The sequence below is a fragment of the Brienomyrus brachyistius genome, unplaced genomic scaffold (genome assembly GCF_023856365.1).
Source record: "Brienomyrus brachyistius isolate T26 unplaced genomic scaffold, BBRACH_0.4 scaffold45, whole genome shotgun sequence".
Classification (NCBI taxonomy): Eukaryota; Metazoa; Chordata; class Actinopteri; order Osteoglossiformes; family Mormyridae; genus Brienomyrus; species Brienomyrus brachyistius.
Genome location: NW_026042320.1, coordinates 2251338 through 2263643, shown reverse-complemented (window position 1 = coordinate 2263643; position 12306 = coordinate 2251338). Strand labels below are relative to the sequence as shown.

Below are 12306 nucleotides of genomic sequence, written 5' to 3'. Positions count from 1 at the left end.
TACAGTTGCCTCTGCTGTATCTCAGATTTTCAATAGGTAACATAGAAAACACATCTTTAACCTATTGTCTGAAGGCAGGGGGTCTGGAGGACTTCCACTGTGTGAGAGTTGTTCTTCCACCCAGCAGAGAGGAGAAGGCTGTGGCTCTGGCCTGTGAGGCGGTGTATTGTTTTTCTGCGGGGAGATGTGAGCATCGGGTGAGACTCGACTCAAATGCAGCCACTTTGAGACAGACGTGGACTTTAAGGAAACACAGACTACACATGGAACAGCAATGACTGAGCTGGGGAACGCAGTGAGGGCAGACATATTTATACACAGCACACTAATCAGCAACAAAACAGGTGTACAGGGTTAGGATGGAGAACTATAATGGGATACAGGAGAATTAGGAGGGTTACAAAGGGCCAGCAGCGCCCTCTGCTGGCATGAGTGGGAGGAGACATGAAAAAATAAGAGATTACAGGTCATGACAGGAGCACCAAGCACAGCAACAGTGGGGTCATGCTCAATTATCACACCACATATATGAGAAAACATTATGAAAATCTGTTCCCAAAAAATGTTCAAACATCAGCATGACCGAAACATACGACTGGTTGTACCTAGGCTACACTGGCACTGACAGCAGAGTGTAACAAATTACCAGCTACGACATATATCTGATGATTCAGAAGAAAGACAAGTTGAAGAAACAAAGTGGTTAATTGACTATTGTATAATAATCAAATCATTTCATAATCATGTAATACATAATATGTCACGATGGGAAGAGGGACAATCCAAGGGCAGCCTTGTGGGTTTTATTGCTGAACCAAAAGACATGAATAGAACCCAAGAGGAGGAGGAGAGCGCAAATAGGAGGGAGGGAGGAAGGAATAAGCAGGAGGAGTCGGGGAGAACCTACTAACACGGGGAGCAGAGAGGGGTCCTCCACCTTTTTGGGTAAAACTAATTGCTTGTGACATGGTAAGAGGCAACTTCTTTCTTGAGAGAATTTCTTTAAAGGGCAAGACAACCAAAGCTGTAAATCTAACAGGAAAAAATAGCCTTTGTAGAATTCTATGTGAAGACCCTCTGGGCCAGGCGCCCTGCCGCTCTGCATTGTTTTCTTTGCATGTACAACTTTGTACTCCATAATTTTAATATTTTATCACGAAGCTTGAAGAGCAATATGAACTGTATCATGCTTTAAGTAAATTGCCTCATCCTTTATTAGATTTAAACACAAACACAATCCACAGCAAACTGTACTTACAGCCTTCATCCTGCTCTTCAGTCTCTGACGTGCTGCATCTAAATGGGGACTCGTCAAAAAGCCAAGTGGAGCTGTCATGAATGAAGGCCTTGTTCAAGCTTCCCCTGCCTGACAGCAGGTTAGTCTCTCATTTGACTAAAGTATATTTAACTTCTACAGAACTTTGCAGGCTCATCTAGGATGGAGAATTTCTGCTGCTGAGCGCATTAGAAGAAATTCTCAGAGGAAGATACGAGTCCTAGGTGCCTGCTGGGTACATATTGAAGACAGAGTTAGGACCGACTCCAATAATTCTGCACTGTCTCCCAGATTAGGGGAAAAATTGTATTTTACTGAATATTTCATTTATGGAATTTTACCTTAGACTTGGCCAGCAGCCATGTGGATAGATTTCAGAACTACAGACGGTCTGTGGGTTGGGGGGGACAGGCAGGTTGGCCGGTGGGGGCACGCGGAATGCTCCTGGGGGTGTGGTGGGTGTGCTTATATGATTTACAGGAGCCGAGGCTAACAAAGGCACTAAACTGCACAAACAGCCTCCTGTACGAAGTTTTACATGAAAAGGGGCCATGGGCTTGTTGGCGCTATGTTTCTTAGCAGACTGACTAATACAGCCAACTGGACCATCTACCTCTTCAAAAACATCCATGCAGAGTTTCCTGCCTGTTTCTGACAGCTTTCACTGTTATTCTTTTGCTCCAGTCCTTTGCACTTTTCCAGGTTTTAGTATCTTGACCTTTACAATCTGGAGGATTGCTACCCTCCAACTAGCTGTTTGGGTCAAAATGGCCCCATCTGTGTTAATTTGCATCATTAATTACAGCATAAATCAATACATTCCAGATGAATTTTAAGGAATTTCAACAAAAGCCTGTAATATCATTTTCGACCACCATGTGACACCACAAGCCGTTGGAAAACCACTAAGATGTCAATATGAGATTTGGCAGAACTGAAAATATGATGTTAAATATATCACAGTGCAATAGTTTTAAAAATAAATCAATGACTTTGCACGACTATTTTAGGGGTTTTGTCAAATAAAAAACCTGAAGTATTTGAATTTGAACTGATACTGAGCAAAATATTACCTCTTACTTATATGAAGGTTCGCATTATCTATGATACTGGTGCCAAACCTGAGGATGATCTGAGGTGCTGCTCTGTAAGAGACATGGAGCGATACACCTGAAGAAGCAGCAGATCTCGTATTCCAGGAATTGGAAAGCAGTAGTACAGAAAGGGACAGTACTGAAGTAGGTGTGAGACCTCTGTTGAGGTTTCGGAAGTGGAATTTGCAGAGGAAGAGACTGATATTACCAAAGATGTGCAAATGTGCTGGTAGTGAAAAGCACTGGACGGACATGGTCCAGGCAGGATTACAGCACAGTACACAATGAAAACCTCTCTGCGGCCAACCAGGCTCTGCATTCGGCAAGCCAAAGATATCCTGTCCAACTTTTTATTCCAAGATCAATGGAAAAATCAACATTAGCAACCTGGAGGTAAGAAGGAAATTCGTCAAGGACTAGAAAGAAATAACAGCAAGGGAGTTTACGGCATATATGGGGCTTTTAATATTGGCTGAGGTTTTCAAATCCAATTAAGAATCAATCAAAAGTTTATGAAGTGCGAAAATGAGACCGGTGATTTTTCTAGCAACGATGCCCAAACAAAGCTTTTGTGACGTGTTGCTGGTTATCTGCTCTGACGATCGTCAGTCCAGAGCACTCAGGAAATCCAGCGACAAGATGGCGGCGATCTGCAAAGTATGAGAGCTCTGGGCAAACATCATTCCGCTGATGCATATCACCATTGTCACACCGGGTTCTGTTCATGGGCAGGGGCGCCGCTAGCAATTTTGGGCCCTATGACAAAATATGAGGTTGGGCCCCCCTACCACACCCATTCCGCTCAAAACATACAAGCCAACCTAGCTATTCAAAATCTTTGTCTGCAATATAATAGTACCGACCTATTACTTTTGTTATTGCTTTTGACAGGTACCGTATCAGTATTTAATCAGAGACCTACCATGGCTGTAGCTAGCAGATGATTTATTGTTCAAAAATAAATGTAATAGAAAAATTACATACAGTAATCAAATATTCATTGAAAATGCAACATTCTTAAAGATTAAACGTGTTATACTAAACACAAAAATATATAAACAGAGTGCAATATGCAGTACAGTGTAACAGTGACTTTTAACAATCAATGAGACACAACATAAATAAATTAGAAATGGTCTTTTGTTTAACCTGCCAGAGACTTAAATGCTAAAAGCCAAACACCTGGCCTTCTTGCTGGCAAAATCCTAAATCAAAAATATCAAACAAACATGTATAAACAGAGTACACAATGCAATACACTGCAACAGTGACTTTTCAAAATCAATTAGACACAAATCAATTAGAAATGGTCTTTTGTTTAACCTGCCAGTGACTTAAATGCTAAAAGCCAAACGCCTGGACTTTTTGCTGGCAAAATCCTCAATCAAATCCTTAAAATCCAGTTTTAAAGCCAACTGACTTTCAATGGACAGTATGGCAAGGTTGTTCAACCTTTCCTGAGACATTGTTGATCTCAAGTAGCTCTTTATCAATTTAAGCTTGCATGAATACCCTCTCTCCACAGGCAACAGTGACTGGAAGAGTGCAAAAGATCCTCAGGGCAATGCACACCTCTCCAAAAATGCTCTGGAGTTCCATTTTATGAATTGCATTTAGGAGAGCAAGAGGAGAACAATCAGAAAAAGTGGCTGAAAATATTGCATTGAGATGCCTGATTTCATTCTCAAACTGAGGTGTGAGGTCCTTTGTATACTTACTTATGAGTGGCTGGCACACAGTTGAAATATCACAGTCACTCAACTGCCCCACTTTTATTATGGCAGCAAATTCCTCTACAATACCTGCAGTTGTTTTGAAGCGCGTGTCCAAATCACAGATAATGTGGTCCATGGCAGTGAAAAAAATTGTGTTGCGGAACACTTTGTCACTGCTGTCCTTCTGACTTTCTTCAGGGTCAGGGGTCTCATCAGATAATCTCTTTCTCTTCCTCTGACGGCCCAGCTCCTTATTAAATTTAGGTGGCACTTCCATCTGACTGGCAATTAAGGATGCCTCTGAAAGGATTGAATCCCAACTATCCCTGAGATTTTGTATTGTAAGGACATAAAACTTATAGGTCCTGCAGGCCCCAACTCTGATCAGCCTGCATCAGTCTATTTCAGAACTCCAAGAAAAGGATCCACTGGCCCAGGCAAGATTGGACTCCATGCATCAAACCATCCCTTTTAAGGAAGGCAAAGCCCTGCTGGCTCCTGAGAATAACTGGAGCAATACAGAAAAAGCAAGACCTTTCACCCCCTGGAGTGGCCAGAGTTCCACAGTCGATCCACAGAACAACAACTGTCAGTCCCCAGACACAGACACCTTTTCCACTAGAAATAGGATAACTCACCACACATAGATGTTAGGGACAAATACACGCATGTTTGGTCTCGTTTGAATAGGCATGAGACGGCGAGTGTTATACACTCAGATTTAAGGCAGTATAGTTTTCCCTAAGAGAACTATAGAAACTTCGGCTAAACCCACCAAACTGAGAGAGCCTCTCACATGGCAGAACAAGGGAATTACGACCACCCCCTAAAGTGATCTGATTGGCTGAGGACTTGAGAACCAAGGCCAACAATGCCCCTAAAATTAACCGTTGACCGAAATTGGTCAGTCTTCAGAGACATGCCATCACCTGGTTTAGATACTTAAGGAAGGGCCTCAGAAGGATTCGGGGAGTCACTCTGTAATCAGAGCTCCCACAGAGAACTGCGTGAAAGTCCATCTGTAGTCAGATACTTTCCGCAGAACTTTGTGCACTCTCAGCTGAGGAATGTGATTGTTTAATATTGTATTTGTCAAATTGTATTTACAAGTATGTGGCCACATGTCAATGATTGGATATTGTAATATGTTTAATAAATGTTGTCTTGATTACTTCATGACTGTCTGATTTGCTAACTTCTTTATAAACTTTCCAGATTGGGCTTCGATCCTGATTAGGACTAAAGTGGTAAATACTATCTTGCAGCCTCTGGGTTAAATACCTTTTATCCGGGTCCCAAACTCGACTGCCCAAGTTAAGTTAGGTGGATACCAAAACCGCACCTCTGGAGTTCGCACACGCTCAGTTACGGGCCGACTTAACCTCTGAGGTCAACACATGCTGATGAAAGGTACCGGTCTACCCTCTGAGGGGCGTACACACTATGTTCCTAGGCACCGGGCATAGTCCCTGAGACGCTCACATGGTAAGACAATGGGCGGCATCGGCGGAGTCCCTGAGACGAGCCCAAAGTAAAACCTTGTACAAACTACCGCAACAAAAGGTGCGCCGTCACAGCCGCTGAGGTTGACACATGTTATGATGTGGGCTGCCCCCGGCTGAGCCTCTGAGGTGAACGTACGTGTGGTTCAGGTAAACATCGGCTTAATCTCCGAGGCACCCACATGCTCAGTAATTGGCAGACACTGAGCCTTTGGGGAATTATATAGGTCGAGGGACCCGAATAATCAGAGGCTGACATTGTCTTAAATGGTGGCGGTTTCCGTACCTCTAAGACAAACCCTGTGGAACGAGCCCACGGATCGCCCTGTCGGCCGAGGCGAATCTGGCGGACTCCTTCGTCAGGGGTAAACTAGAGTTGGTAATCTAAAGGAGAGTCCCGAAGTAATCCGAACAACATAAACGTCATGACTACAATATACTGAAATAAGGTCATTAATAAAATGGAGTCAGATATATGTCTAAAAGAATATCTTGTATATTAAAAAGGGTAAGTAATTCCCAGGAGCGCTTGGAAGGACCAACACGCATTCACAGCCTTCGGCTGCGCCATTGGATTCCGCCATTGGGCCAGTGGGCGGCTCCCTACAATTTGGTGACCCCGACGTGATCTCACGAGAGCTGAACCAGCCAGACGAGCGACGTGATCCCGTGAGAGCTGGAGCAGCCAGGCGAGTGACGTCCTTCTAGCGCCGCTTTCAAGCGTCCCCAAGACAGCCCCCGAAGGATAGAAGATGAGGTTTGGTGCATCCCTTCTCTCTCTGCAGGATTGGTGAGTAAAGTGGTTTTTGTTTATAGGTGAAGAGTTGAGGGCAAGTGAGCGACAGGTAGTGTAAAACAGGAATAGAGTGGAGACAGTAGGAATCTAGTGGTGGAGAAAAGTAAGTAATTAAACATGGATAAGCAGGGATATGTTAGTGGAGAGGCTGATGAGGAGCTGATGGGAGCACTTTCAGTGTGCCTTAAAGATACTCTGGTTCGCCTGCATGGTAAAGGCTTAGGGCTGAGTTGGGATAAGAGCCAAATCTTATATTGGTATAATAGCGAAGGGCGGAAGCTGGGATCCAAGTCTAAGTATCGAGACCTTCTTGCTGCAATTGTGTATTTGCTCCGCCGTAATGATCTTACTGCATTAGCAGAGAAAGAGCGGACCTTAGAGGTAATACGCAGCTTGGAAACTTCACAATCAGAGGAGTTGAAAAGACTCCGTGCACAGGTTGATAGCTTTGCATATGAAAAGCAGGGCTGGGCACATCAGGGTGAAACTTGGGAAACCCAAATAGATAAGTTGGAAGATAAACTCCAGCGGAAGCATAATTATACATCCGCATTAGAGGATTATTGCGGTAATGCCGGGTTCCCAGTAGCCGCCATTCGGCAGGCAGCAACCGAGTCTAGAGATTCCAACCCACATGACGATAGTGAGGATGAGGAATTGCTGCATTAACTAATAAAACTCGTGATATGTCTGTGGAAGAAGTCCGTAGCCGAACTTCTATGGGGATTGCTAGTCAAAGGAGGAATCCAGTGAGATCTCCAAGTCCCTCTAGTGATACTCAATATCGGCCCCATAGACCTGGACAGCCGAAAAGCCGGAGTCCCTTAAGGACCCGGATCAGGACAGGTACTCTTCCCAAAAATCCGTCAGAGTAGGGTTCTCAAAACAATGACGGATGCAGGCAATGATGTTACGGTGATCAGTCGTCCCTTAACATGTGACGAGTGTGCAAGACACAGAGAGGTGGTCAGTATGATGCCCAGACAAGGCCCGGTTCAGCCATACTGGGACAAACTCATGTTACAGGCTTCAGTGTACAATCTGGAAGCCAGGGATGTGTGGCAAATAGTCTTGCTTACAATCCCCGAAGAGCTGTGGCCCAAATTGACCGCAGAGTTAAAGTCAGGGGACATTATAATAAATCAGAATGGGGATGTTGAGGAAGATGTGTTTAGCCGACTCAGGGACGCGCTGCTTCACCTGAGGGGACCCACACATATAGCATGGCATAAAATATTGGAGATTAAGCAGGCTACTAAAGAGCCGTTTGAAGCTTATGCGGAGCGCATGTGGGTGTCCTTTAAAGAACACTCGGGGATGGAGGAAGCGCACCGCGATCAGGAAGTGTTAATACACCTCCTGAAGAATAATGCAGGCCCTCACATCCAACAAGCAATGATCCATGGTGTGGATCTACCAGAAAATACGTATAGGGCATTAGTGGATTGGGCTGGAAAAATAGAAAACCGGATGAAATTGAGCAAAACTCGGACGATAGCCGCAACTCAGTGGATAACCGAAGGGAATAGCCCAGATCCACAGAAATCCCTAGAATGGTGTAAACTTTGTTCAAAAGGCAAGCCATAATACAGAGGACTGCTATAAGGTGAGAAAGAGAAGGCAAATATGTTGTATCCAAAGCATAACGAAAACCCATAATCAAATTGTACCATGAATATACGCATGTATCAGCCTGTAAAACATTACAGCTTATACAGCGGTATTTCTGGTGCCCAGCAATGGGATCAGACGTGGACGCATGGTACAAGTCATGTCATGTGTGTGCCATAATTAACCAAGGAAAACCAGAGCGTACCGAATTACATAGAGCAGATCCACCATGGGGCCCTTGGGAGAAATTGCAAATGGATTTCATTGGCCCGCTACCCAGTGCCAAAGGGGGGTACCAGTATTGCTGGATCATAATTGATAAATTCTCAGAGTGGATAGAAGTCATACCCAGACGTAACAATACCGCAACCACAGTGGCACGGTGCTAGCAAACCAAATCATCCCATTATGGGGGACACCAATAAATTGAATCCAATCAGGGTACCCATTTCACAGGACAGGTAGTAAGAGAGATGTGCCGGATGCTAAACATCTAGCAGATGCTCCATGTCCCATACAGACCCCAGAGTTCTGGGATAGTTGAGCGAGTAAATCGCAGAATCAAGGAAGGCATTGCAAAGCAGATAGCATAATGCCACAACCAATGGATTGATGTACTACCTACAGTCCTGACGGTACTACAAGCAACCCCTACAAAAGCAACAGGCGTTAGTCCATATGAACTCATGACCGGACGAGTGATGAGATTGCCAAATTGACCCAGATATATCCCCTGCAGATTTAGGACCCCGGATAGTGGCTAAGCAACAAACAGTGTTGCTCCAACTGCAAGAACGCTTGAAAGTACTTCAAGCGTCAGCAGCCATCAGACAACAACAATCAGACCGAGCTATTGCAACCCAAATTCTGAGACCAAGTTCTCAGCAGGGGATATGATAATGGTATGGGTCTTAGTAAAAGAAAATTCCATGGATGCCAGACATGAGACAGGTGTCTAACCAAACATTCCTCAAGCTGGGGCAGAGTCCACTTGAAGCACAGCCCAGAATGCGGAAGATGGGTGTGGAGACACATGGAGGGGCCATACACATCTCATGAGACACAATTACAGGATCAGTTATATGGCCCCCCGGAGTAGCTCCGGAAGCAAATTGTGCCACACAGATTTGCTGTAAGACAGGATCCACCTATCTTCCCTATTTAAATATAACTGGATACCTCAGCATCCCTTCAGGATCCCATAATCTCACATCCTGGTATAAACTTAAGGATATACCAGACGCGACTGAGGGAAAGTTATATCCCATGCATAAACAGAAAAACGATGGGCTAGACCTGAAGAAGTGTTATAACACTCAGGATCTAGAACCTGCGAAGTATTGGTGCACACACTCAGTAACCCACAACACCACTAGTACACACTATACAGAGTTGTTCTTCAATCTCCAGTAACCTCCCCTCCAGGAAAATCAGCATACCCAAGACTTTCATATGGACCAGCCGGAGAGAAAGGACTTACTGTGTGGGGCAGTGCCAAAGCAGCAGGACTGACTACACCAGCCCTCAGAACTGCTCATGGACAGCACATCACTGCTTCAACCTCACCACATGTGGGTACCATAAGCCCAACCGATGCCCTACGGTATATCCTGCTCCTCCCGGCGGACTCATCAAAGGCAACCTAAACAAAACTTTAATACATGATGTTAATTTGGTAATGGCTCATGTAACGTATAATATTTCAAATCTGTTACCTCTGTATCTAAAGCATTGTAATGGTGAAGATAAGACATATACCTAGTTACAAACGCGACTCGAGGACTTAGTCTCTGATTACAAAAGCCGGCTTGCTATTCAAGTGTCGCATAAACGACTCAAACGAGATCTAATTGCAAGCATAACCGGACTGTTTGGGTCAGGGAATTCCATCATAAACAGTTATAGAATAACAGGACAATCCCAGTATACAACCTGGGTGGCTAATCAAGTAGCCACCGGGTTCCAACATCTCTCAAACAGCGATGAGAACCTCATCAAAGCAGTAAAATCTGAAGCCCTAACGCTTCTAACAATTAGCAAAGCCCTCTTTAACCAGACACAATTCCTCGAGCGTGATGTAGCCTGCTGCGTGTATGCGCAAGATTTGTTTACCGCAGCAAGACAAGAAATATTGAACCTACGTCTGAGAAAAACTCCAAGACATGCTCTTAAAGACCTGATTGGGAAACTTGAGTTAGAGAAATGGTTGAAATCAGATATAAGAGTAACTCTGAAATATTCTGAATTGCTAATCTCTTTAATGATGCATACTGGTACTGAATGTGTTGGTTGTATAGGATTCTTTGTAACCTTTTCTTTAAGTAATCCAGGCCAGGTATGCCCCAATTCGACTACCATACGATCCCGGGGAACCATAGTAAAAGACCAGGTAATTAAGTGGGACCATCGTATGGGATGCATGACTCTGAAAGGGACTGAAACCTTAGTTAATACTCGTGCCTGTTGCCACGAGACCACGCATCATATCATTTGCACCTGCAACACACTTCAGCTCTTTTCACATAACGACACAAAACTCATCAACATACACTCACTACATGGACACGCAGAAGCAGTTCAAGTCTCACATACACAATGGTGTGTTGTCAGTGAAATGGACTCATTCTCCTATGGAGGCCTTACCTGCCCTGCAAATCACACTTTCTGCCTGGAGGTAACCGAAGACTTCATCATGGTTCACATCAACATTCTGGGGAGAGTACCATTAGATGTTGATGTCTTCCCATGATGGGACGACGCCTTTTATGTAGAAGGCACTCGAACCATGACCGAAACCATGGATTTAGTTCAGCAGGTCATTCTACAGATTGACTACCACCTCCATCAACCGCAGGTGCCGGCCAGCTTAGCAAAGGAAACTGTACATATCCTGACCAGCACATCCACACGGTTAGCGCAGTATATCTGCTCACGGTGGGACTGGATGTTTCGGATATGCGTTATCGCCAGTGGCTTTATCTTCATCATCATCAGACTCCGATTCTGCTACCTCCGACATCACATCCTGATTCTCAAAACATCTACCAAAAACGCCTTCATCCTTAGTCCTCTACAGGTACAACCTGTACAGAGGTTGGAGACTTCAGGGACCTTGGAAATGACCCCTCTGGGACAATGGTCTGCCCCAAGGGGCCAAGGGGGGAACTGTAAGGACATAAAACTTATAGGTCCTGCAGGCCCCAACTCTGATCAGCCTGCATCAGTCTATTTCAGAACTCCAAGAAAAGGATCCACTGGCCCAGGCAAGATTGGACTCCATGCATCAAACCATCCCTTTTAAGGAAGGCAAAGCCCTGCTGGCTCCTGAGAATAACTGGAGCAATACAGAAAAAGCAAGACCTTTCACCCCCTGGAGTGGCCAGAGTTCCACAGTCGATCCACAGAACAACAACTGTCAGTCCCCAGACACAGACACCTTTTCCACTAGAAATAGGATAACTCACCACACATAGATGTTAGGGACAAATACACGCATGTTTGGTCTCGTTTGAATAGGCATGAGACGGCGAGTGTTATACACTCAGATTTAAGGCAGTATAGTTTTCCCTAAGAGAACTATAGAAACTTCGGCTAAACCCACCAAACTGAGAGAGCCTCTCACATGGCAGAACAAGGGAATTACGACCACCCCCTAAAGTGATCTGATTGGCTGAGGACTTGAGAACCAAGGCCAACAATGCCCCTAAAATTAACCGTTGACCGAAATTGGTCAGTCTTCAGAGACATGCCATCACCTGGTTTAGATACTTAAGGAAGGGCCTCAGAAGGATTCGGGGAGTCACTCTGTAATCAGAGCTCCCACAGAGAACTGCGTGAAAGTCCATCTGTAGTCAGATACTTTCCGCAGAACTTTGTGCACTCTCAGCTGAGGAATGTGATTGTTTAATATTGTATTTGTCAAATTGTATTTACAAGTATGTGGCCACATGTCAATGATTGGATATTGTAATATGTTTAATAAATGTTGTCTTGATTACTTCATGACTGTCTGATTTGCTAACTTCTTTATAAACTTTCCAGATTGGGCTTCGATCCTGATTAGGACTAAAGTGGTAAATACTATCTTGCAGCCTCTGGGTTAAATACCTTTTATCCGGGTCCCAAACTCGACTGCCCAAGTTAAGTTAGGTGGATACCAAAACCGCACCTCTGGAGTTCGCACACGCTCAGTTACGGGCCGACTTAACCTCTGAGGTCAACACATGCTGATGAAAGGTACCGGTCTACCCTCTGAGGGGCGTACACACTATGTTCCTAGGCACCGGGCATAGTCCCTGAGACGCTCACATGG

General features: G+C 44.6%; 1 long non-coding RNA gene and 1 pseudogene across 1 annotated transcript in view; both read left to right on the top strand.

The window, feature by feature from the left end:
* Positions 1-12306, top strand: part of LOC125723089 (uncharacterized) — a 46940-nt gene that overhangs the window by 14385 nt on the left and 20249 nt on the right. The gene's annotated exons all lie outside the window — the stretch shown is intronic.
* On the top strand, positions 9673-11313 carry LOC125723038 (uncharacterized; annotated as a pseudogene).